This window comes from Macaca mulatta, chromosome 3 (genome assembly GCF_049350105.2).
Source record: "Macaca mulatta isolate MMU2019108-1 chromosome 3, T2T-MMU8v2.0, whole genome shotgun sequence".
In the NCBI taxonomy this organism is placed as follows: domain Eukaryota; kingdom Metazoa; phylum Chordata; class Mammalia; order Primates; family Cercopithecidae; genus Macaca; species Macaca mulatta.
In genome coordinates, this window is record NC_133408.1 from 4,852,501 (window position 1) to 4,857,720 (window position 5,220).

The 5,220-nt window shown below is 47.7% G+C and overlaps 1 long non-coding RNA gene across 1 annotated transcript in view; it reads right to left on the reverse strand.

The window, feature by feature from the left end:
• The window catches only part of LOC144339608 (uncharacterized), a 12,638-nt gene extending 7,904 nt beyond the window's left edge, over nucleotides 1-4,734 (reverse strand). Inside the window, exons 1-2 of the long non-coding RNA XR_013414851.1 lie at nucleotides 4,687-4,734; nucleotides 3,458-3,591 (exon numbers count right to left, since the gene is read on the reverse strand). This is a non-coding gene — a long non-coding RNA (uncharacterized LOC144339608). The remainder of the gene's footprint in view (nucleotides 1-3,457; nucleotides 3,592-4,686) is intronic.
• Nucleotides 4,735-5,220: the final 486 nt, after the last annotated feature.

Here is a 5,220-nt window from a genome sequence, read left to right on the forward strand (position 1 = left end):
ACAACCTTGGCTGGTGTTACGTGACTAGCGTGTGTGTCTGTTTTACACAAAATTTCACCTCAGAAATTGGTGGATATGAAAAATAGCTATTTTACTAAATTGTTTTGGAAAAGAAATAGTGGCTTCTCCTGTGAAATAAGCTACTAAATTATTTCAAAAATTTCAGAAAAATCAGTGTTCTGAGTAAAGATGTCTGTAGGAACGTGCTACAGAGCCCCGAAAAAGCAGAGCCCAGGAGGAGAAAACTGTCTAGGGCTCGGAGTCCGCCGTTTAGAAAGTCCTTCGGCAGAGCAGGGACTCCTGACTCTGGATGCCTGTGAGTATCTGCCGGGGAGTGTTAAAAATGCTGATGCCTGGGCCCCAGCCTGGACCAAATGGATCAGAATCTCTGAGGGTGGGCGTGGGAATCTGCATTCTAAAGAACCCACAGGCTCTTCTCCTCTTGTATTGAACTTCCTGCTTCCTGCAAATTCAGGATACAGCTGGGGCCAAGAGTGTTGTGGCTGGGGCTGGGGTGGGGCTGCTGGTGCGGGGCGGGACATCCTGCAGTGTGGGTCCAGCCGCCACGTCAAGCCCCGGGGAAAGCCCCCATTCTCTTTGCCCCCTGATCAGGAAAATCCAGGATGCTGACAACTACAGGAAGGCATGAGGGGTGCAGAAAGGAAGGTTATAAACCTGGGGAACGCTAACGACCAGTCCATCTCCACCGCATCTCAACTCACAGGCTCTCATGAGCTCCTCGTTACTATTAGTCATGTATCCAGCTGTCCCTAGATTAGCCTGTGCATTTCCACGTGCATTTCAGGGAGACAGTGACTGACAGCTTGTCCCAGGATGGCAATGCAGACGACAGAAGCCTGATCAAAATAGAATGGGCAGGATTTTTAAGACCCCACACACTTCAAAGCACAGCTTGTGCAGGAAAAAAAAAAAAAAAAGCCAAGTGGTCTTGGATGGTTGAGTGAGTCGAGCTGTAGAAGGTGACTTGGCACTGCTGGGGGTGCTTCATCCCCCTGAACCTCTTTCTCTGGCTGTCTCCTGACTCTTCTGGTACAGCAGGGTGGTAGACCCAGAAAATCTGAGACAGGTCTCAGTTAATTTAGAAACTTTATTTTGCCAAGGTTGAGAACGCACACCCGTGACACAGCCTCAGGAAGTCCTGACATGTGCCCAGGGTGGTCGGGGTGCAGCTTGGTTTCATACATTTTAGGGAAGCATGAGACATCGATCAAGTACATTTAAGAAATACATTGGTTTGGTTCAGAAAGATGGGGCAACTCAGAGTAGGAGGCTTGCAGGCTGTAGGTGAATTTAAACATTTTCTGGTTGACAATTGGTTGAGTTTGTCTGAAGATCTGGGATCAATAGAAAGGGAATGTTTGGGCTGTGATAAGACACTGTGAAGACCAAAGCTTGATGATGCAGATGAAACTTTTAGCTGTCAGACTTCAGGGAGAACAGGCTGTCAAATGTTTCTTAAAGTCTGTGTTGACGTTAACGCTGGAGAGGTCAACATAATCAGGCGTGTCCGACCCCCATGTCCTTCATGGCCTGAACCAGGCTTTCAGGTTAAATTTTAAGACTGCCCTGGCTGAGGAGGAAGTCCGTTTAGATGGTTGTGTGGGGGTGGGGGGGGCTTAGGATTTTATTTTTAGTTTACAGGATCTAGATGTGTTTTTCCCCTACTGGACTGCAAACTCCTTGAGGACTGGCAGTATATCTTATTTCCCTCTGTAATCGCCGCAGCACCCAGCATGATGCCGGACATATCATAGGAATTCATTTGTTTTAAAGGAATGGGTGAATAAAGGTGGCAGTGACAGGGTGGTAGATGGGCTCAGCCTTCTAACGAGAGGCACGTGGCACCAGGCGCTGACGGATTCCTCCTGCCCTGAGTGATGACCAGGAAGACAGGGGAGGCCAGCTGGCATCTCCGATATGGCAGTGACCCATCCTGCACCAAGTTCAGCCACTGGCAGGCCGGTACAGGAGCAGAGGGAAGTGATGCCTTCAAGTTCAACAGCAGTGGGTATATGACAGTGGCTAAATCTTGAACCCGAGAGCTCTATGCACTGCCCTTGTGAAGAATAACAGCAAATAGGTTGATGTACCATCTGTTCACTCATTCATTCAGCAGTATGATTTTGAATGTTGATATGTGTTGGGCACTGAGCTGAGGCCACGAGATCCAGGTTGAGTAACCACAGCTCGTCCTCATAGAGGCCTAGCACGGAGACAGACACGGAGCAAAGAATCCCAGGGAGGCACTAGATTGCATGAGGGCACTGGGGCTTAAGGAAGAAGCACAGACCCTGCCTGGGGAAGAAGAGCAGCCCACATTGGTGGACATCACTAATTCAGAGGAATGAGGGCAAGCACCGGGGTGTTCTTTCTACTCTTTGGTGTTCTGACCACTTGTCATTCTGGCTAAATGGTGTTGATGTTAAAGGAAAGTAGAGAAGGATTGAAGTGGAAACTGTCTATACTTTTAGAGCATCTATGCAGTCAGAATGGAATGACCAAACAAGAGTGTTGGACTCGCAGTTTATTTTACTTTTTATTTTTCTTAAGATGGAGTCTTGCTCTGTTGCCCAGGCTGGAGTGCAGTGGTGCGATCTTGGCTCACTGCAACCTCTGCCTCCTGGGTTCAAGTGATTCTTCTGCCTCAGCCTCCTGAGTAGCTAAGACTACAGGCGCCCGCCACCACGACAGGCTAAGTTTTGGATATTTAGTAGAGATGGGGTTTTGTCATATTGGCCAGGCTGGTCTTGAACTCTTGACCTCAGGTGATCCACCTGTCTCGGCCTCCCAAAGTGCTGGGATTACAGGTGTGAGCCACCGCACCTGGCCTTGGACTCACAGTTTATAAGGTAGAATAAAACATCTATCTTCTGCAAAGCTATTCAGAAGGCTGCTAAATCGCTCATGTTGGGTAACAAGAACAAGTGTGTTTTTCCTGATTCCTGACATTCAACTATAGCATGAGCTGCTTGAGGATGGAGATCAGGTGTTTCAAGACTTATCTGGCATCTTTACTATCTAACCCATTTCTTGTTTACAATAAGTTCCCAATAGATTGCTAACAATGGACAGATGAGCTTAACGCCCACGCTTGCCCTACGCTGTGACAGGTGCGGCTGTCTTTGTAAATGTCTTTGTGTTTTAATAGTAGATGTTTTCTTATTTTTAGCTTTTAATTGCATTTCTTTCATATACTAATACAAAAAAAGGTATAAATTTCTGGACGTGCTCTAACTCGTCCATATGGAAAATGGGATGCCTTGGACAGATGTTTAGATTTATTCCTGAAATCTGTGACTTCTGCCAGCTTTCTGTCGCCAGAGCCAGTCCCTTATAATTTTTTTGAAGCAGGATTGAATATCACGTTTTTCACTCGCATCACGCACAACATAAAAGTACTGAGGGGAAAAAAGATGATTTAACTCAAAGGGCTTACCTGTGCCTGCTGGCGCCATTTTCAACCTTTTCAAGTTTTGTCAAGTCAAGTTGACAATAGTTCCTGTGAGCCATGCCCTGATCCACCTTCACCTTTAGACCGTTTCGGACGAAGATGGTGGCTCTCCAGAGTTTCTGTGTTGAATGAATCATTCATGTTAGGAATTTCCACTGCAGGCCACCCCACAGTGACAACAGGTCCAATCTGAGCATTGTCCTGGGAGAACACGAGACAATGTGGCCTGCCAGCAGTGGGGACAAGAGGAGGGCTTATTCCTCCCAGGGAGTATGAGTAGATTTTTCCTATTTCAGAAATATCAGTAAGTACACACACCAGTTTGAGATTTTTGCCTGTATACGCGCTCAAGAATTCTCCGTGAGGTCCTGTCTGGGTATAAGGCCCCATTGTTTTAAAGACAGCAACTTACAGTAACTTACGTTTGTTTTGCCTGGACCCACCAAGACAAGAATTGAATTAACCTAAAGAGAGTGTTGCCATGAGTGGTGTGAAGTTTCAATTGCTCCCTGAGAGAGGGATTTGGAAGCCCCTGAAGATCTTTTCAAATAGACTCACTGTGTGAAACCCACTTTCCATGCCACTTAAGCCCTTATGTCTTCTTTGTGAAAGTTTTTCAAGAGGTAATGGCTCATGGAGAAAACGCAAGCCTTCGGAAGATGCTGGGGGAGTAATGGGCTGCGAGGGAGTCGTTGGCACTGAGATGTCCTGTGAAACAAGCAGTGATTTGTATGTGGGAAGTAGTTCAGGACACGGTCTGTTTCCCTCATTTCTGGCAGGCGATGGTGGGTTACCTCTTTCAGATGCAAAAATAATCATTGAAAGAAGGCCCTTATGAGACAACAATCTCTCTTGACTGTGTCCCTTGGGGAGTGGGAGAAATCGACCATGGCCTTATGATGGGTCTGAAACCTAGAAATAAAAGCGGAGCTAATTGTTTCAGCCTGTCAGTAAGACTGGACCTACAAAGAATGTGCACCAGCCAGGGTACCAGCTCATGTACAGGTCACACGCTAGGTCAGGGGTACCTGCTGGGAGTACAGTCAGGGATACCTGCCTGGTATATGGTCAGGGGTACGTGCCAGGTGTACAGTCACGGCTGAGAAAGACGAACTCCTAAGTCGGCCAACTGACTGAACAGACCTCCTCTTGGCCCAAAGGAACTCCAGGGAAACCGATTTCCTGGCCCTGATGGGATGGGAGGTCGGACATACCTCGTTATGTCCCCTTCCTCGTTAACTTCCCTTGCTTTCTTTCCTCAGGGCTAAACAGAAAGCAGCCTTTTCAACAGACTCCGCCCTGACATCCACCCACCACTGGACTCCGCCCCTCTCTTTCGTGCTTTCAACAAGCAACCAACCAGCATTCCTGCCTGACGAGAGGCTGTGGAGTGGATCTAGACAGTCTACAGAGGATGCCCAGTGAGGTTTCATGCCCTCGGCTTCACCTTTTGATGTCAGAGGGCCAAACACTCCACCCTTGGATGGGGCTAATGCTGCCATTTTTTTGTTTTCCTTTTCTTTTTATTTGAGACAGAGTCTTGCTCTGTTGCCAGGCTGAAGTGCAGTTGTGTGATCTTGGCTCACTGCAACCTCCGTCTCCCGGGTTCAAGTGATTCTCCTCCCTCAGCCTCCCGAGTAGCTAGGACTACAGGCGCCCGCCACCACTCCCGGCTAATTTTTGTATTTTTAGTAGAGATGGGGTTTCACTGTATTAGCCAGGATGGTCTCGATCTCCTGAGCTCGTGA